Genomic DNA, 21,546 nt, shown 5'->3' with positions numbered 1-21,546 from the left:
ATACATGGGCTTCTATTGTTATCTTGCCTCAGCAGCAGTGGTGTGGCTAATTGGGAGGCAGCCTCACAGAGGACATGCGAGGGAAATGGGTTGGTGTTGCTTTGTCTCCATCTGATTCTGCCCTGTGTTTTTGGAGCAGAAGGCTGTTAAGGGATCCTCAGAGGCGTGTCTGCAGACCCGCGCTCTGGGCTGTAAACACAGCTGACTGCTCAGGGTTTTTCCACAGCAGCACAATGGGCCTCTCTGACATTACAGACAGGTTGAAAACCACTTGCCAGGCCAGAAGTCTCCACATCTATCAGCTTGAGGCAGCATACAGACAGAGCCTGGCACACACACCTTCCTGCCAAACACCCCCGCCTCATAATTGAATGTGTGTTTGCACCATACTGTGCCCTGCATGGCAGCTCTGCTCATAAAATGGCCACAGAGAAAAACCCAGATGGTTTTCAGCAGGCAGATATAGCAGGATGAGATGTTTCCTGATGTAAAATGAAGCACCATGCAGTCTAGGTCCTTTGTCTCTGCATTTGGTTGCTATGATATTGTACGCTGTCATTATACAGTGTCCTAATCCGTCTTCTTTCCATAACTTACATACATACAGTCCAGTCAGATCCGCCCCATTACCACTGAAATTCAGTTATTTTCCAAACAATGGATCCTTGATTTCAGACAGTGGTAGACGAAAGCAGGCTGCTCCGTTCTAGTCAGCAACTGTCGATTTGTTGGCTGAAATTAAGCTGCAGCTAGATATCCAGTGAATCTAACATTAGTTTAATGAGTTGACTGAATACATGAGCTCTGGCTGACTTTTTTGATGTTTCCAGCTGACTTAAGACAAGAAGCCTTTGAAAGAGTCTGTAGATACATGACATTTTACATACAAGACTGAGGCTGAAGCTACATGTCCCAGGTGAGAAGTCAGTGTTCTTGTTGTGTAGCAGGAGAACTGCTACACAGAGGAAGTGCTAGTCATGAAAAGGCTTTTTTAAATCCTAACCTTTATCCCATAAAACAATGTAACATGACATGCCCCCAGACTTTGATTTAACACAAGGTTATTATTGTAGCTATAGGATGATCTGACATCCTGAAAAATTTGGGACAGTCACAGTGTAGGATTTTGATGGTAGTTAACCTACAAACAGCAGGATGGAAGTGTGGAGCATGGTGTAAAAATAAACAGTCTTAGGCAAACAGGCTTCTTTTTATTCTTTAATGGCAGCCATACACAGGTAGCAAAGAAATGCACAGTCTCACCCAAATATTGCCAAATGCTGCACAACAGAGCAGAACACAAACAGAAGACCCCCTCACCTGCAAGCTATCCTCACTACTCGATTTGGCCCGCACCATTACCCATGTGAAGGGACTCCCCCGACACAAACTTCTTTAAAAACATACATATACCATTTAATGTTGTCAAATATTACTTTGTACAAAATGTAAAGAACTCTAATCTAATACAGGTTAATCCACAATACATAATAAACTGAAGAAACGACAAACCAAAAGCCCAACTTAACAACTCCCCTGCTACTCACTCCCTTCTCTCTACCTTCCACCTTGGTATGACCTAACAAGGTCATTTGGAACTGCTGGAGGCCTGTGGCTGCATTCTCATGTGTGCGCTCTATGAAAACACACACCCCGGAAGTCGACCTCAGAGAGCGAGAAGTTAGTCAAAATAAAAGCACCAAACCAAAATAACAAACTTCCTGCATTAGTCCATTCTTTCTTACTTGACAACAATGTTCAGTTTTCACCTCAGTGAGGGGGGATGCTTTCCAGACCCCTGACACACAGATTATGAGCAGTGGTCACGAATTTTGTTCTGTTTGTCCTGAAAATTGGACTGAACCCAAGTTTGGATTAATTCTAGTCTAATAAACATTAAATCCTGATCACTGTGCCCACAGATGGGCAGTGTTCTGGCTCTCCATTGGCTACAGCAAGGACTCCAGGGTAGTCTTTTAACAAGTAAAAGCCTGTAGACTACATGAATAATGGCTGTCGTAGTGTTATTTTAGCTGCGTGCAGTAGTGCCATGAACTGATAAACAACTACTCTCATCTGCATCGTATCGCCGTGACCAGGTTGAATTAAAAGATTTCCATCCATCCATTTTCTATGCCGCTTATCCCTTTCGGGGTCGCGGGGGGCCGAAGCCTATCTCGGCTGTCAATGGGCGGGAGGCGGGGTACACCCTGGACCGGTCGCCAGCCGATTGCAGGGCGAATTAAAAGATTTACAGAGGGAAATGAAACCATCCATAGCTGACATGGAGCCTGGTGTGTCAGGACCTGGTGAATACAACGACGTTACTGCAGAATGTAATTTAACTGAATGTAATGTAATGGATGCCACGCCCACCCATTCCGATCTGATCACCCTATGTAACTAGCTACTGATCTAGTTAGCCAGACATGCTAACATTTGCAAACTTTTTCTATTGCATTTTTGTGTTTGGACAGGGTAAGAACACATCAAAGTGTCACTTTAATACGGCGCTAAACAAACCACTTCACCACCACCACCAGACCTGCCGTGCCCTGTTACTGGCGCTAAGCTACGATTGGACAGTCGCTATCTGCTGGTGGAGGGGTTTGGTAAACGGTCAGTTGGATAGTCTGTGGCAGTTATTTGTTCAGGCAGCGTGGAACTTTTCTACATTGAATAAATAACTCACTCAATAAATGGAGTGAAAGAAGATTTGCCAGCTAGCTGAGGCAAATTGGTTTGTTTCCAATACAAATTGATTCATTTTAAGATTTTTCATGTGTCACTTTGCTCATACACACAGGAGTCCGTCTGCCTCTGCCTTCAAAGTAATGAAGAAAATAGACAATAAAAGAAAGACAGAAAATTTCATTAATCATCTGAAAATGACATGCAAATGCAAGTGCTGTTGTTCCACTCCCTGTTTGAATTCTCTGGATTTATGAGGAATATTTCATGACTGAATATGAATGATTTCAGGAGTGGGTCTGTATCAGAGGATTGGGGTCTAGGATTGGGTTTGTTTATTTGATTCCCTGCTGAGCTGTTATGTTGTCTGACAGGTACATGTACAAACTCTCTGAACCATGGGAGAATCATAGATCGTGTTGCAGATTTCCCTCTTGCACAGACCGCTTCAACCAGCAGCACAGACACCACTAATGAATGCAAATTGAGCTTTTTTTTGTGTTCATGTTTTTCAAATCCACAGAGATTTCTGTGTGCGCCTCTGAAACTGACATGCTGTGTGCGAGCGACTGCATATCAGTTCTGGTCATCGCGTCAGTGAAGTTAACCCTTCTGTCCAGTTTCTGTCCAGAGGAGCAAAACAGGACACTGAATTCACCGACGTCTGCAAGTGCCCTTTTATTCCACTCTTTCCAGTGGTTTTAGGAGCTCATTCAAATTCATTTTGCACATTACTCAACAGCTGAATAAATTCAACCAAGCAACAAAACTGGGAGGAATTTCCCCTGGAATTAATAAGCATTTTAAATCATTTAATTGCAAGTCTCCCCACTTCAAAATCTGCATATTTCTCTGTTAAACCAGGAACAACAGAGCAGACTGTGCAGAGGCAGGAGGAGATAGCCTGCCATATTCTTTTCCTGTGGTCTCATCCTGATGTTGAAAATCACACTTCATTATAAACACTGCCAGTGGGAGCTGCAGCCTCCTCAGAAACAGACCTATTTCCAGCACTTATGGCTGTATGAGAAATCATGGGAGGATTGGACGAAATGCAGTCAGAGATGCAAGCACATGTCTGTTTTCATCCTTATTTAGATATGTGTCTGACATGCTGGCCCTTTCACGAATAACACATGGAAAAAGTGCGAGCCGCTCTGAAGAGACAGGAGTTTGAGAAGTGCAAGGTGTGTGTGCAACACGTGTCTGTGCAAGCGCAGAGAGAGAATTACTGATCCTGCAGGGACCCAGTCAGATATATTACTCATTTACACATTTAATCATTCGGACTGAACTTGGAATAATTAGCCTGCATGCGATCTATTTGAGCAGTAAGACCCCTGAGGAAAAAATAACAGAAAGCCACATTAGAATATATTTAAATCTCTGAAGATTCAAGCATCTGATATCTAATGTGCCTTAATAACGAGAGAGTCTGTAAGTACTGTGAACCACTGGGACTGGACTGATAGTGGAAGTTTTTTGATGACAGTACTGTACTAAGTAGAAGGCTGCTGAAGAACAGGGCTATTATACAGTACCACTGTGACAAAGATAAGCTTTGACCACCACAATTCAACTGTGGAAGAACATAGATCAGAGCAGTGATTGAACCAGTCTGTGTTTTTTTGTCTCATTTCTTGCAGCTCTCTCTCAGGACAATATGGCACACAGTAAGTCAAGTATTTTTGAGTTTCAATAAATCAGGGAAGCATTGGGCAGTTAGTTTAAAACAATGCTAGCAACCTCGGTTGAACTGATCAAAATCAACAAACTCAAACATAAATGGCCATAAGAAGTTCTATACTGTAGTGTATCATGCAGCCACGGCCATAGCTACCACTGAGGACACCGAGATCATGTCTTTGTAATTGAACTGTAATTTTTAATTTGTAACTGATGATAGTGTAGGTCTTGATTTGTAATTCAGCATCTGATTTCACCTGCTGGTATCAGCACTGCAACACTAAACGTACCGCATGTGATCAGGCCTTATGATGCTTTCAGGACATTCCCCATTCTAGTGTTTTTCCATGATTTCATGTACCTTCTGATACACGTAGAGTGGCTGTGGGCTACATATGTAATTATAAAACCAGCATAACATCCAGCTAACTTCCATTTACATTTGATAAGGAGTGTTGATCACTTTGAGCAGAGGTTTTGTAGTGGGGGGGGCTTTGATAGACACTGGGATACTGAAAACAAGATCATAAACTCTTAAGAATGCCTTAATAATGTATTCACTGTCAACAATTGCCACCTGCATCAGAAACTTCAGGAGGAAACACAAACAGCCCAAGCTGATCACAGTTCTTTTGGTCCCCATGTGACATCTGCGAAGCCTCGAGTCTCACACGTCAGCTGTAACCTCTGAACACAGAGCTGTCAATGCAGCTGTAAAGAAGCAGTTAACTGTATACGTTAAATATGACAAAGACATATAATTAAATACATTTCAGAGATATTATTTTTATTTTCTCTTTATAGTGTGTTTGAGGGGACTTTGAGGACACTCATGACTTCAGTAGACTGTATTTTAAATCCTGCACAGCATCCGTGTGTTGTGTTCACCAATCTTCTCTTAGCTCAAAAATGCAAAATTGTCTGTGTTACATAAAGACAAGACATTTCAAATTAGTCCCAATTTACTCTGAGTGATCCACAGTGAACACATTTCAGATGAGTTTGATTAAAAGATAAATATTTCCAAATAAGGACACTGTGTATTTAATCCCAGTTAGAAGTATAACAAGTGCTCATGTCAGACTGCTCTAAAATGGTTTTCTCCAAGGCAATCTCTTTAAAAGCTTAAGCTTGCTTCTCTGCCCAAAAACCACCAGAGTAATAAGATCAAAGCCAAGAGGAACTCTGTGTGACACACCATCAAATCTCTTTAAGAAGATTTACAGTCCCCACATTTCCCTGTGCAACGTCACTGTCAAGCCTTAAACAACACTTGTGACAGTGTTTTAGAAAAGTGTTTTGTCTTGAGCAGAGAGATTCTTTGTGCTGCTATCTCAAGTGTAATATCAAGAGGAATGGGATACCCTTTTTTTTCAGCAGCAGTGTAACCAGCAGCGGAAGCTACAGAGAATTGATTATTACTTCGATGTCCAAGCAGGAAAAACATATTGATAGTAATTCCTCCAGGGAGAGCTCCTCCATTTAGTGCACTTCCTCCATGAAACCCAGACACTGCTTCAACCTTGTAACATCCCCAAGGGACGGGGCTGTCACTGAAAAGCTGAAATATCATGCCAGCTCTGCCATCCTTCCCACTTAGTCTCAAAAACAGGCAGGTACCACACCAGGGGGAGACGGGATCAATAGATCTGATGGATGGAGCTGGCTGCTTTTAGGAGAGGGACTGGGGGACGGAGGGAAGGGGAGAGAAGTAATGAGAGCTCCTGTGAGTGATGGGGAGGGCTTTGCCAAGGGGGGCTGGGCGCGTGGCCCTCTTTCCTTTCACTTGAGCTGCCAGGCTGGCCTAATGAGACTTTGAGGAGCTCCTGTCCTGGGGAGGGAGGTGGCGATGTGAGATGCTGCTTCTCAGCAGCTGTCAGTCTGTGTAGAGCGGCTTGCATCCACAGAGAGCGAGGAGCACAAGATATGACATGCCAACACAGTATGTGAAGCTGTAGCCACATGGTGCTTCAGGTGGAAAACAGTCCTGATTCGTGTTTAAAGCAGCTGATAGTATCATGATTGGATATGAAAGGCATCCTTCAAAGGCTCAGTCGGTCACAAGCAAGGGTTTTACACAGCACCCCAACTTTTTTGGAATCAGGGTTGTTATATACATTACATGGTGATAATATGCTGATTCTGTTTGCAGGAGAGTGCTGCTGAGGACACATGTAACTGTTCCAACCTGAGTCAGGGCCCCAAGAATTTTACGTTTTACATTTTACATAACCAACTGCTTTGCTATCATCTGAATTGACAACTAAATCAAAATAGTTTGTCTGTAGTTTTAATCTCTCTCAATAACACACTTTATTTGACGTCCTCATCCTGATCAAGGCTTCATGAATAGACTCTTTACCTGCAATGTGCTGTGTTCATACTTTGTTAAGTAGATCACAAACCCCAACACTGAACACAGACAGCAGATCCTTCATTTTTATTTACTTTTAGATTATATTTTCACTAAAGGAACCAGAAAGCACCATGTCTGGCAGGCTGGCCCAGCCAACATGATCGAGCCCAAACATCATTTCAAAATTGTCATCCAAGTCTGGGTTGTCTAGGTTGTGTATCAGCACCTAGTTGCTCTGCCTCCAAAACAATTTACTAGTGCAGGTTAAAGGAGTAGGATTTTGAACCCCTTTATTATGTAGGACGTGACCCGTGGGGGGTTTTTAGCGTCTATAATGCTGCTGTTTTACATTGTAAACGGAATGCCATAAAGATTTCCCTATTATCACCCCAAAAATAACTATGAGTATTTTGTTCAGAATTTGTTTGTAATGAATTAAAGGGCCACTCTCACTGACTTTGAAAATAATGTATTATTATTATTATTATCATACAACTAAACAAACATGCTAAATTGAATGACAAACAAATTATCATTGCAGGTTTTACAGACTGCTTCTAAGGATTCAAGAAAGAAACTCCATCCCATCAGAGCTGGACAGCACTGATATACTGATATATTGATGAATACATCATCAGCGTAATGGCCATTTTATTACATTGTGTAATAATACTCACATGTGACTATTCTGCCATATTGTCAGGCTCTGCTGACCTCTGTGACCTGGTATTAATGTCATTAATGCGGTCTTTTTACATAACAGATTAGTGGGTTGACCCTTACTTGACACTTCATTCGATTTATGTTGCCTATCCAGCTGAAAGGGGTCAATGTCTGGGTCATACTGATCTGACACAGGAGATGAAAATGCCTTCACGGTTACAGGACATAACTCTGGTGTGAATGAAAGTATTCAGTTAAATTGTTACCAACCCACAGTTTTAAGTTTGTGTAAGAAACACTTAAACACAGACTGTTTTTATTACACAATGGTCACTGTGTGCTCACTCATGCACATACCGTATGTCATGCCATACACACACACACACACACACACACACACACACACACACACACACACACACACACACACACACACACACACATAAAATTCTGTATATTTGACAAGAGCCTAACACACTATTTATAGAAATTTAGCCTTGAGACGTGCAACATTTTAATAAATGTGTCAGGAGCAGCTATATGGGCCCTCTTAAACTTTCCATCCTTTTCAGCGCGAACACACTAACGCAACAAGCAGATGATGAAGAGCAGCCCAAGGACATTAGTGCCATTTGGAATTTAAAAAGGATGCAGGGTGAAAAAGAGAGGAAGAAATGGAGAATGACAGAGAAAACAGATAGCGATGTGAGTATTCCTGTAGGGCAGGATGTATATCTATAAAAGATGCAGGCTGTAACACACATCTGAGAATAGATGCCTGTTGGAATATGCAGCGCTGCTCCACCAACAGCACCAAGTAGTTCTGAAATGTTTTTCTGTTTCACAGGAACAGTTGTCCATGGATGTATTATTAATCATAGCGTACAAATGTTTGGAATCACAGCTGCCCACATGCGCGTGACAGTCATCCAGTATGAATTATCCAAATAAAACTGAAGTGCTAAACCTCGATCAGCAGACTTACGGCTGCAGGAGAATAGATACGTTTAAATGGAAACATCAATATTCATCGCACAGCTTGAGAGTGGATTAAAGCTGCATGTTGTGTCATTACATCAAGAAAGGCGCAGCAATCAAGTTAAAAAAATGTGTGTGTGTATTTGTTCAGCGATTGTCCGGGATGCTGGATTTCTCAAACTGACTTTAGATCTGTCTGATGTTTGGAGATTTGAGCTCACTGACACGAGGGCTCACAATATTCACAGAAAAGTCTTTGCTCTGACTTTACCTCAGGCAGAAACTCTGTTTGACAAGGTGATCTCAGGCACCAAGTAGTTTTTTTCTTTCCCTTTGGGATACAAGAGGAACTTTTAAATCTCAGTTTGTGTCTCTCAAAAACTGAATAAAGGACCTCAAATAGCATAAAACTAAAAGAAAATCATCAAAGGCATCAAACCAGGATTATTTAACTAATTTAGTCAAGTTCAGTTGAATCATTAGGAGTGATTCGACTCCTGATTCGACTCCTCTTCATGTATTAGTTTGCTCCAATAACTTTCACATGTATAAATAGCCACAGAGGCACTGAAATGAAAGAAACACTGACTGTTGTTGTCATTTGTTAAAACTGTTGCAAGAGGTGGAAGCCTCATGCCTAAAGGATATCAATTGATTAAAACAGCACTTAACATTTACAGATTACGTCTGATACATGCATCCCAACTCATGTCATACACCCTAATGCACATCCTAAACCACCTTAATCTGAATCTACCCCAGTTTAACCTCGTGGTCACACACTGTATCGTAAACTGCTTACATGTCACAATTGCAGATTAATCCAGGTGTTTATGGATATTTGATTGTAACACCAAGGCCTTTATTGCCCATCTTTTTTTTATCCAGCTTTAATCTGGGCACACTCATTAAGAAAAAGCAATAACATATCACATGCAGCATCCAAGAGAGACATTAAACAGAATTTGAATACATCAAAAGGCGAACAATGAACAAAACAATAGAAGGGATGAAAAGAAAATGTGCAAGCCATTCCAAATAGGACCTTTTAGACAAGATAACATTCACAACAACATGTTCATATGTTGTTACAAATGTTCGTCTCTAATTAACTAATCATTTTGTGGTATGTTTAATATGAGGAAATTAACCACAGAAACCGTACTGTTTCACAGTTCAAATGAAATGTGCCTTTTATGACACATTCTCTAATTTCAGTGTGGATCTCATCACAGCCAGTAAGCTGCTTGGCATCATGGCATGCATGTAGGAGATACATGCCCATATATGGGCATATATGTTGTGTGTGTCTAGATGTAGTTTGTAGAGCAGCTCGAGGCTCTCTGGAGTCTAATATTGCTCTGTCGGTCAGTTCATGTTCTGCTCAGGATGATGAGGCTTTTCATCTACTGCCAACAATCGCTTCAACCAATACTCTGGTTTGGGACCAAATACCTGCAAAACCAGTGCCTTTTCCATGAGCCTTAGCTATACTGCATATACTAGCATGGTAACACTCTACAGTAAGATGGTGAGCAAGGTGAACATTGCACCTGGTAAACATCAGCATGTTAGCATTGTCATTTTGGGCAGGTTAGCTTAGTGAAGTTAGCATTTAGCATCACAGCGCCATTAGTGTGGCTGTGTGGCACTCTTAGTTTTCTTTTCAACACCTACTCCTGTAAAATGTTCACTAGAAAATAAGAAGAAAGTTTTCTGTTACAGTCGCAAAAGACAAGACCAGACAACAGAATAACCATATTTATGTCTGTAAATAAAAAAAAAGACAGTTCCTCAGTGTACCAGGACTGCCCTTGTGCTTTCTTTTATTACTTCAAATTACATTTTTCGGTTCATACTACAATAGAGGTAACTAGGTTATGTTTATCCTTTTGAGAATCCCAAAACATAAATATTTCTGTCTCATCTATCTTTTTCCAAAAAAAATGAATGGTTCATTGAAACAACTACAAAAGCTTGGAGGAGCTCATACTGGCTGAAAACAAAATTTCTTTCAAATGACCTCAGTTTGACCCTCCTCCAAATATCTGCACCAGCAGGAAAAAAATAAAAAATACAAACTGCATTTTGTGCTCATACGTCACTGACCTTGTCCGGTCTGGAACATCATGCAACATTATGAAATAAGACGGCGGCAGTTTCAAGGGCAGAACAAGCAAACAGCCAACATGCAGTGGCACTATGAGTCCAGGTCTTTGAGGTTTATTAATATACTGCTGGCAGATTAATAATGTACTGCTGCTGAGGGACAGTAAGGGGAGCCGCCATTTTTTGCTCTGCAGCCGGTCTGCACAGCCATGAGGTCACTTTGTTGTGTCTCCCCAGGAGGTTTCCTGTGGCAGTCATTCCTCCTGCAGTGTAGGAAGTGAACTTGAGGAGCCCTTTGTAAACACCCAGGGGAATCTGTCTCTGTGTGACCCTGAGGTCATCAACATGGTGGGAACGGCTGTGACTGAACTCTTCCTCTGAAAAATCAGGCATCCTATTTTTATTTTATTTTATATTGTTGCTTGTATATCTTCCAGTGGGCTTAATTTGTTACAAAGTGAATAGGGAAAGGCATTTTTAATTGAAAATGTGTAAAAACTATTTCAGGCAAAGACACACACACATGTGCAGTTCATTATTCAGACGGAATCTAATTAATTAAAACACCCAAAAGAAGTTGTATCTGATTTGGGAATTATGTGCAATGGTTAAAATGGTCAAATTGCAGCTTCTGTGTTGTTTTTCTCATTTGGTCATGCAGCATATGTACAAATGCTGTATAGAAATCAATTGAACCCTCCAGCATTCATGACCTGTCAGCCCCAGTGAACGTCTTGTTATTGGTGATAAGGAAATCCAGGAAAAGAGCATGAACAGTCGCCTTGGGAGTCTTCGCTATGCTTCCTCCCCTTTGTTTTTGTTGCCATGGCGCTGGCTCATCCATTCCTCACATTTCTTCCTGGCATTTCACAGTCCAGATAGTGTTACTATTACTCACGCTCTTTAAGGCCTCCCCTCTGCATGTCCCTGTGCAGCCCCCAGCATAGCAGCCCCATCAGCACCAGCATGCCATCTGCAGGCACAAGACTCCGAGCAAACCCACTGGGTTTATCTGTCACTGAGCAGACTGCAGGACAGGTGAGGTGGTGGGGTGAAAAATAACCTTCTGGCTGGTTGCTCTGAAGAGCCAGAAAAAGAGCAACCCCCTTGAGAAAAGAGACTGAATTGAAAAAGAGAGCTGTATCTTCTTTTTGATGGGTGCTCTCATTTCAATGGCCTGCTGCTCGTGTGTGTAATGTTTTTGACTAAACAATCAGGGAAGCTTTGATAGCTCATTGTGTGAAGGCTCCCTTGCTGGGTCAACAATAAGACTCTGTGATCGCTGATACTGATGCCATGCATGCAGAGGAAATGATACAGTGAAACAGTACATTTTTCAGTTCTAGCTATTTTTTCTCTCTATTCATGCATAAATGCATTAAATGCCGTAATGAGGAAATTAGATATGGGGTTTGGCAGCACCTGTAAGGTAAAATGTGATGAGAAAATGGTTTGCTGCTAAAAAGGTGTCCTGTTACTGCCATCCACAGCCGCGGCAGCTTTGCCAAAAATAGTCTTGTCGTCTCCTTCCATCCATCAGCGATGTGGTTGACTGCCTCGCTATAAGCAATTACCGCTCCAATTGGGCTTAATGACACTGAGAGGGAGGCAGATCTGCAGCTTGGGGAGCAGCTATGTGCTATTTATAAATCTTTTGAAAAGACACCTGACGCTGCTCCATCAAAGCTGTAGGGCTCCAGCGAGAGTACCTTGATCCTGTTTGCCAGCCAGTGATTGGCTCAGGTGTGTCTCCACCATACCATGACCTACTTCTGTAGCTGGTGGACCTGAACATGCATGGAGTCAACCAACAGGGGGACAGTATCGCTGTCATCATATTTCTGCAGCATCACTCTGAAGATCGTTTCTCTGTCACGCTGATGACACACTTCAGGGACGGGCACTCGCCTGCTGTTCCTTTGGGCTTGATCAGGTTTTTCAGCAGTAGCCCGTGCAAACCGAATTTAAATTCATCCAGTGTTGAGTCCTGCTTAAATTGCATTCAGCTAATTATTCTCCTGTTAAGGATATTCCCTGTGTCGGGATGTGTCATCCATCTTTATCCGTCACAGCTCGCCCCAGCGTGGTAGCACATGACAGCTTCGGCATGAGTATCCACAGTCTGATTGATATCTCCATTGGCATTCCCACTCTGGCACAGTGGAAATGAGTGACAGCACGTGCAGAACGTCTCTCAGTGTCTCTGCATGCTACATTAGCTACTACCAGTGGAGCTTTGGCCAGAAGCACAGAGCCTCTTCCTCTACATGCACAGGGCACATTGTGGCTGTTAAGCTACCTTTAACATGACCATACTTGCACTTGTATTTTTAGGAATATGCTCTGTGACAGAAGGTGTGATGAATCAGCCAGCTGGGCTCTAAACAATGTGCTTATTATGCTGTGGGTTTGAGTCCTTATCATCCCACTCTCTCTTCTTTCATGGCGCTGCAGTTCATTCAGTAGTGTAGAAACTGAGAGCAGCTGATTCAACTCGATGCTATTTTTTAAGGCTCGAAATCCTTTTATGGTATTGGTTTATCATATTGTATTAAAACTGCTACAATCAGCTTTTTATATCAACAAATGATCTGATTACTGTATGTATCTGAAGGGGTCAACTTTCAGTTCTTTGTTTTGGTTTTACAGGCTGCATCTTAAATGTTTTGGTTCACTCTCACCGACCTCATTCCCAGCAGCAGCAGCAGCAGCAGCAGCAGCAGCAGCAGCAGCAGCAGCAGCAGCAGCAGCAGCAGCAGGCAGTAAAGCTCTGATAAACCCACTGGAAGGAGGGTGAATATTGGAGTTGCGTTCATCAGGTGACCAGAGACACAATGTCAACAATAACAAATTGTTCATCATGAAAGGTTAATATGTTAATATTATATATCATAGTTTGCGTCTGCTGCCCCTGATTCTGTGAATGCACGATTCAGTGGTGAGATAAGTGTGTGCATTGCAAAGATACTCTTCTGTTATGATGTTTTCCTTATTTTATACAGTATAACAATGATTTCATGCAAATAATTAAAGAAAAAAAGGGCAAGTGCAAGAGTAGATGTACATTTTCATAATACTGTAATTATATTGTAGCTATGTGACTTCTGTATTTGTAATTATTCAGTCAATCATCAAATCTAGCCAATTGCCAGCCATGACCTACAGTGTCCATGGAAACAGGAAAAATATTTGATAATGCAGTGAGAATTAATACTGTATAAAAAATTATTTCCCAGAGGCCTGCAGTAATTTAGCTTGCTCCAGTTTGGAAAGGCTAAGCTGTCAGCAGACAGTGATCCTTTAAACATCTGTAATTAGCTTGTAAGCATGAAAACAGCAGAAGTACAGATGAGGTCGAGCTGGATCATCTATCATCATATGGAAATGATTATGAAACATGTAAGAAAATAAAAAACTGTCTCCCTTTGAAAAAAGTGAAGCTGATGTTTCTTGCACATGTTAATCATTATCATATCAGGAAAATGCAGATTCTTGCCTGACCATTAAGACCACAACAGACCGCAGATTGCAGATTTTCCAATATGCTCAGAGGACTGTTGCTTTTCTTTCACACTTCCAGTTCACACACTCCAGTTCTCTCTGCCAATTACACATTGCATTTCACCCACACACTTTATCTGGAATCAACTGCCAACCAGCCGCACTGCTACGTTATTATCAGTCCAGTATATTTCATCTAAACGCAGTCACATTCAGTGGAGAGGCATGAGACACATGACTTGGACGGACCCGTTCTGTGAAATACCAGCGCGATGACACTGTGGCATTTAGCTAGAAAGACGAGTGCAGCTGTGGAAAGCTTCTTACAGTAAGTCTTAGCTGGCTGCAGCCCCAGCCATCAGGGGAACAGCAGCCGTATCTGATTGGTCATAAAGACACTGAATCAAGGCAATAGGAAATAAAGAGACTGTTTACAAATGTCAGGCTGGTCCTGCCACACTTGTAAAAGATAACATTACAGAGCTCAAAGAACACCGGACTCCCACAAGTGGAAGATAATGGAAGGTGACTCTTACAAATGTGAAGAGGTGGCCTTTTCAGAAGGCATTTCATCAAGCGTGGCCATGGCTGCACTGATTGCCCAAGCTGCTAGTTCATGCCAAATGTAATTTTTTGTCTATGTGGAGGTCAAATGGCACGGCCAGTAATCAATCCAGATATACATAAGACTGATATTTATTACACGGTGATTCCCTCCCTGTGCCAAAAGGAATACTTGGAAATGTGGTTCTTTGTTGGACTAAAAATATACTCCACATTTAGGGGAGACGTAAAATGATGGATGTCCTAAGAACCAACACAGACAGCATTTTGCTCATGTAGTCGCTGTCTCGCTGCAGTGCATTCACACTGAGAGCACAGAGTGAAATCCTCAGCACTTTTCAAGTCACTGGCAGGCTTCCACATGGACTTGATTTGAGCAATACGAAACATAACCATGTAATGCATTTACCAAATGTTGACAGTTTTTTTTTTGACATTTGTAATCAGTCTATTTTATTTCCACAGAGCTCTTTTGGCTCAACATCATTGTTATTACTACTATAACATGCGCAGGTTAATTATCTACCTTAGAGTGAGGTCCTGACAGTGCTGCCGTACTGCCGCTCCAGACGACAAGCCAAGGCTGCAAACTAGCCTGTGCCAGTGGAGCAACGTTTTCGTGTTTTTGGGAGTTCTCGGTCACAGTCATGCTGTAGCTTTAGATTGGTAAGAAGGTAAGCAAATGCATGGGTGTCTTCTGTTCCAGCCAGGCCAACAAAGATGCCTCCTAGTACCATGACAGGCTCATGACTTGCTATAGTGACACTTTTTTATGCCTGAATCAGTTGATATTTTAGCCACTTGATCACAGTGCAATAAGCTGTAAACAGAATATGTTATCACCATATTATCCCCTTATAAGTTATTATGTATACCAAAGACCGCCTTATTTACACATCATGCAGATGTTCTGTATACTTTTGGTCTCCATCATCTCCTGAGGGGAATATTTGGCTTTTTAGCTGCTAAAGGCTAAGTTTGTCTCTGGTTAGGTGCTGGGCTGGTACAGCAGTTCCTGATATGTTTCTTACTTCTCCCTTGTAATTACCTCAAACGTGTCCATCATATAAAACACCACAAAATAAACCTCCAATCCTTTTTTCCTCCATCTCGCCTCATTCATGTCACTGTCTGTGTTGCAGACTCAGAGAATAACAGCTGCTAATGCACTGACCTCTCAACCTGTGCTCCTGCAGACCATTGAGAGAGGCCGATGCCCCCGGACAGAGCGGCGGATGGAACTCTATCGGACTCAGAAAAAAGCATTTTCTTTCAGTGGAGGAACATGACTACTCATAAGAGAGCTCACTTTTTTGTAGCTGAGTGAATCATTTTCCATTTCCTCTGGGAGTTAGTCATTGTGGTGAGTGTGCAATGTGGAGTTCACTGAATCAAGATGAAATTAGTTTCTGTATAAATTGGGAGTTAGCGCAACACCAGGTGCTAAAACCTGCTATAATCGGTGAAAAGGCAATTCGTGTGATTGACATGAATGCTTGGTATGTTCTTTCTGTCTCCTCTTGTGACGCTGTTTGTGGATTAGTCCTGAGGCAGAAACTGTACTCCCTGTGACCTGTTAACACAGCAGAAGGTCAGTGCAGCACTGGTGGCAATGGCAACACTTTTGTATTGTTGCTCAACACGTTCCCCAGGGCAGGTCGGCGTGAAGAAGGCAGCCGGTATGATATATAGTCTATCCTGATTCTGCTGACAACTCTTGGTGTTTGTCCCATAATACAGTGTATACTGTATCTATGTTTGGTCCCACAAGGCAGTGTGTCAAGCATTTATTACAGTATAGTCTCTGGAGTGAGCTGCACTGTGTGGATTTAAGGCTGCCATGTACAAAATTGTCTTCGTCAAGTCCCCTCAGTACTATAAGTCTTTAAAGCACCCACACTAGCCACTATCTGAATTTGAATTTACTAAAGCACATTATAATCCATATAATCCATTCTCACGACTAACAAACATTTTGACAGTAAAAGAAAAATTAAAGTGACAGACAGCTCAAATGAACCAGCAAATGTCATGTCTTTTCCAGACGGCCAGAAGATTCCAGCAGATGGTCTCTTTATGTTCAGCATGTGCACAATCACTGCGACTTTCTTTTTGCTCAGTGGTTTCCCTGCTGAATACAACTTGCCTGATTCGGACATTGGGAAGCCAATGTGCATCATTCACTTTCATCAGTGACGGCGGATAGAGGCAAGGTCAGCTCAGCGGCAATTTAAGCCAGTTCAAAGTCAATTTTCTTCACAATCCAAAGCTTTTTGCCACAAAAACATTTTGTTCTTGTTCTGAAGACACACTGAGAAAGTGTGCTCTACTTTTGCTATGACAGACAGTTTTAATTTAAAATTTGAATTGAATGAATGAACGGGAACTCACTTCACCTCAGCCCCTTTAAAGACCTTGTCAGAATTACAGCAATTGGTACGTAACAGGTGGCAAAAAGGCCAAGCAAGACAAGAAAAACCTCCCAGACAGTTTTAATTTACATATTATTGAATAGCTGTTTTTCATACTTTGCTGAATTTTCTTGAGCATCCAGCACTTGTTTGAATGTAGTGATCTGGAACATGGAGGGATACTTTGACTGCATAGTATCGAATCCAACCTGAACCTCACATCATCACATTTGAATACCACAAATACTATGTAAGTACTTTAAGTGGGTCAATGTGTGCGGGACAAAACATCAGGGTATGCTTGAATGAACTACGTAGCACAAAGGGTCATTTAAGCACATTTGAAGGGGTGGATATAGTCAAAAACTGGATGCAGACTTGTTCACATGTTTGTCAGCGCATAGAGTTCATCTCATCCTAACTTTTTGCGACTGCACGGTGAAATTTGCATCTTGTGAAACCTTGAGCTCAAGCAAAAGTGTTTATACCTTTTTCAAATGCTGGCTCAGTTCCTCTGGAAAGTGAAGTGTTGAGGGAGAGAACCTGAACGGAGGCAGGTGCAGGTGAAGAAAACAGAACAGAAAGTGGTTGAGTGCAATTAAAAGGAAAAATAGCTGACAGAGTTAGTTTAGTTTTATCGTGCTCTGTCAGGGTTTTTCTTGTAACGGTAGGTGCCCGATCTTCTGGGTTTGGGGGCAGCCTTGTTTCTGGCTGAGGGACGGTGATGGAGGCAAGCAGATGGAGGATTATAGCTGGCCTAATTGCCTCTGCCCTGCAAACACAGCCCCATCTGCTGAAAGGGGATCCTTGAGGCTTTCTCCTCCTCGGCAGAAGCCAGAGTTCTCCAGTGCTGCCATTGTCTGGATATGACTGATGTGGCCGTCTCTGACCTTCACCTCTTACTGATCCAGCCAGTATCTCTTGATTTCAAACAATAGATTTGCTTACCATGGCAGAACGATTCATTGTGATATCATAATGGAGCACAAGAAATACAAAGTCAATGTAAATCTCTATCTAATATTAATTCTGCAGCTGTGTAATAAGGCACATTACGAAAGCTAGATTTAGACACTGAATTCTTCAAGTATTGCATTTTTTGATGAGAAATGTCTTCATCTTCTATATGCTGAGCTAAGACATTCAGAGTGACAGCAGATCTGCTGTCAGAACACATCAACATATTAACTCACTGTTGCTGGAAGCATTTGTGGCTTCTGCATCTTGGCTCAAATCCAAAGATTAATACCACTCTCATGTCTGTAGCCACCGCCAGCAGCTGGGTAGCTTAGCATAAAGACTGGAACTGGTTCTGTCGACAGGTAACAAAATCCTCCAACCAGCACCTCTAAAGGTGCAGTCACTTCCTGGAGTCTCTGCTGGTTGCTTGGCAACCTCATTATGATGATAAGCCTCAGGTGTATCAAGTGTATTTTTCAAAATGTCAAACTATTTCTTTAAATAGCTCATGTTTGATCACTTTTTGCATGATGCAAAAGTCCAGTCAGCCAGCTGATGTGGAATAGATTATTATGTAAACACAGAATATTTACAGCATTAATGTTTGTTGTCCGGGCGCTGGCCTCAACACTTTAATTGCTGAAGAGGGAAATATTGTCTGTATTCACCTGCGTTTAAGACATATATGCACATAGTTAGATAGAATGGATGTCATTTTTAACTATGTAATTGAGCTTTTTTGTGGAAAAAAAACATTTCAGCCTCAAATCATTCATTCAAACAGAATCTTTCTATGTCTTAAAACGCGTGTGTTCAATGTTCTTTAGAAGGCCGGACATATATGATTAAAAAAAATAAAAATAAAGAAGCACAGCTGAAGTTAACTTGAGTTTGTGACGTATAATCTCATTTCGTGTAACTTCAGAGGGAGCACCACACCTGAACCATGAACATCCCGCTCGCCACTGTGAACAGCAGTCTGTCCATGCTGGCCCAAGGCTCTGTGCTGTGTGTGTATACATCTATATGTGTGTGTTTGTGTGTGTGTAAGACAGTGACACTTTGGGGGCTTTCATCAGTAAAGCCTGTCTGCTGAGCAAATCTAGGGCTTTCCTCCTCCCTGAGCCTTTTGGGCTTCGGTCTCTCTCCCTTTCTCCATTCTCCTTCTGTGTGTGTGTGTGTGTGTGTGTGTGTGTGTGTGTGTGTGTGTGTGTGTGTGTGTGTGTGTGTGTGTGTGCCCATATCAGGGAAAACTATTATCAAAAAAGCCTTTGAGAAACATATGGTGCTCCAATTTTGCTACAGATACCTCCTGCTCTGGTTCCGTATGGTGATTTGCCTCAGGGTTGAACAGTGGCAACGCTATTGTCCTGTGAAATTGCTAAAGGCATCTGATTTAGAGGTGATTAGTGGTGCCTTGGGAGGGGAGGATTGCCTCATGTTCTACCCTGTGGACATACAGGCTTCATGGGGAAAAGTAGCATAGAGGGAGGATTTGGGGCCACATTTTATTGAGTTTGAGATAAAGGCAACTGTGACCAAGACAGACAATTTCGTAGCCCTAAAGCATCCTGAGGAACAAAATCAAAACACAAAAGCAGTCTTAAAGGATTGTATCGAATTAAAAAGCTGCCAATATATTCGTCCTAACTGTACTTTTGCTCCAGTGTAGACAGTAGATTTCCTGGGGGGAACGGAGGGGTCATGAGCTCATAGACTGATGCACAATGGACCACTTCACTAAAGGCCAAACCATAAAGAAGCACTCGGGTGTGGATGATGGTGGAAGAGGAGAGAAGGAACAAGGGAGCTGTCCCACTGCAACATACTTGAAGCCCTAGAGTCCTCCCGCTGCTGCATTTTCATATGAGGCAGCACCTTGACAAAACTGTACAAGAACAAGCAGACACAGACTGACCTACATACAAGAACCATTAGCATCTGAGTAAACACTGTGACTCTCAACAAAGACAGATTTTTAGTGTAGTGTAAAAGCAAATGAGCTCCGGTCCCTGGCACACTGATTGCATTTAAGTGGATGACAGAAGCGAATGCCCGGTGGAAGAACATTTGAATAAAATGGCTGACATGTCCATGTGAACCTCACATGTGATACTGATGTGCTGAATTCTGAGCCCTGGGGCCCATAGAAGTTTGTACATACACTGTGTCTGACCATGTGGCTCGCTAATGGGGCCAAGGTGGGCTACACGTGGGTCTTTCAGAGCCCTACATGGCCCCCCTCCTGTGACTTACTGAGCTTACTTTAGCAACACTGAGCTAGTTTCAAGCAAGTCATTTACTGAAGGTGGGTGGATTAAAACCTAGCATTGTCCAATCAAAAGCAATGAGTGATGTAAACAGGAAGTCTCTCTAGTATCAACAACAGCTGAGGGTAGGTTTCAAGTCGATACCTCCTCACTCTAAAGGGGCCATGCAGTCTATTGGCAAGCTAACGTTAGCTTTGCCATTTGTTTCAGTTATCTATGTAACAGTTGCGGATGTTGTTTGGTATAAATGTTTAGTAACAACTGATCTCTATCTAAGAACTAGTTCATGTGGTGCAACCTAATTTAATTCAGTGTTATCTAAATCTCCATTTACATTACATCTTGGCACCTCATGAAATTTGGCCAACAAATTGGCCCCATTTTGGGTCTCCAAAATGTCAAGGGGTGGTGGTTGTCAAGCCAGTGTAAGACCCAGAGTCAGAAAACACAGCTGATTACTTATGATAAACTAGAAGTGCATGTTTCATTTTGTGCATTGCAACCTAATTCATAAGAGCTGCTATAGCTCTGGCTAGCCAGGAGGCATCATCAGAGAGAAAGGTACTGGACCCAGATCAGCTTTGACACTCTGACACCAGGCTGCTAATCTCCATGTGTTGGAAGCATCAAAGGAGAATGTCCAAGGTTATTCTCACAGAGCTGTGCTTGACGCGGCTAAAGGCTATGGTTTATCTGGGGTGCTCTCCGTGATGACATAGTGTGTTATGAAAGTGAGATCAAAAGGATTTGTCAATCTGAAGTGTCACTATTGTCCCCCGAGGATTAATGCCACACAAGGTCTGACACAGTTAACAAAATGTATTATACCACGTTCACCACAGACACACAAATAACACCCACAGATTTCTGCTGTTCTGCAGGAAAACCAGACAGGTCAGTCCTTGCTGATGAAAAGGAGATGATCACATGGCATTTAAACAGTGTCATGCGATGGAAAGATCAATGGAGCTGTGCCCACTGGAGTTGGATTTTTGCTGTGCATTAATGATGCTTGACAAGAAAGACAAAACCCACCAGAGGGTACAGTTTAATCAATTAAGTCATTTTAGAAATCTTGAGACTTTTAATGTCACAGCTGAGGCATCAGATGTCACATTATTTGATATGAAACAATAAAAGTGTCACTTAGAAGTAACTGATTTCATAGAGGTGAGAGCTGCATTTAAACTGACACTGATCAAATCTTCTGTATGTAAAATGCCTTGTAACACTTTTCCTTTTGAAATGTAAGCATTGTGTTAAGTCTAAGAAAAGAAAAGATAAGATAAATCTTTATTAATCAGGTATTACAGGCAGCAGCAGTTAATAGCATTTCACATTTCGAGAGAATTAAGAC

Source organism: Chaetodon trifascialis, chromosome 13 (assembly GCF_039877785.1).
Source record: "Chaetodon trifascialis isolate fChaTrf1 chromosome 13, fChaTrf1.hap1, whole genome shotgun sequence".
Classification (NCBI taxonomy): domain Eukaryota; kingdom Metazoa; phylum Chordata; class Actinopteri; order Chaetodontiformes; family Chaetodontidae; genus Chaetodon; species Chaetodon trifascialis.
Note: the sequence above shows the minus strand (reverse complement) of the source record.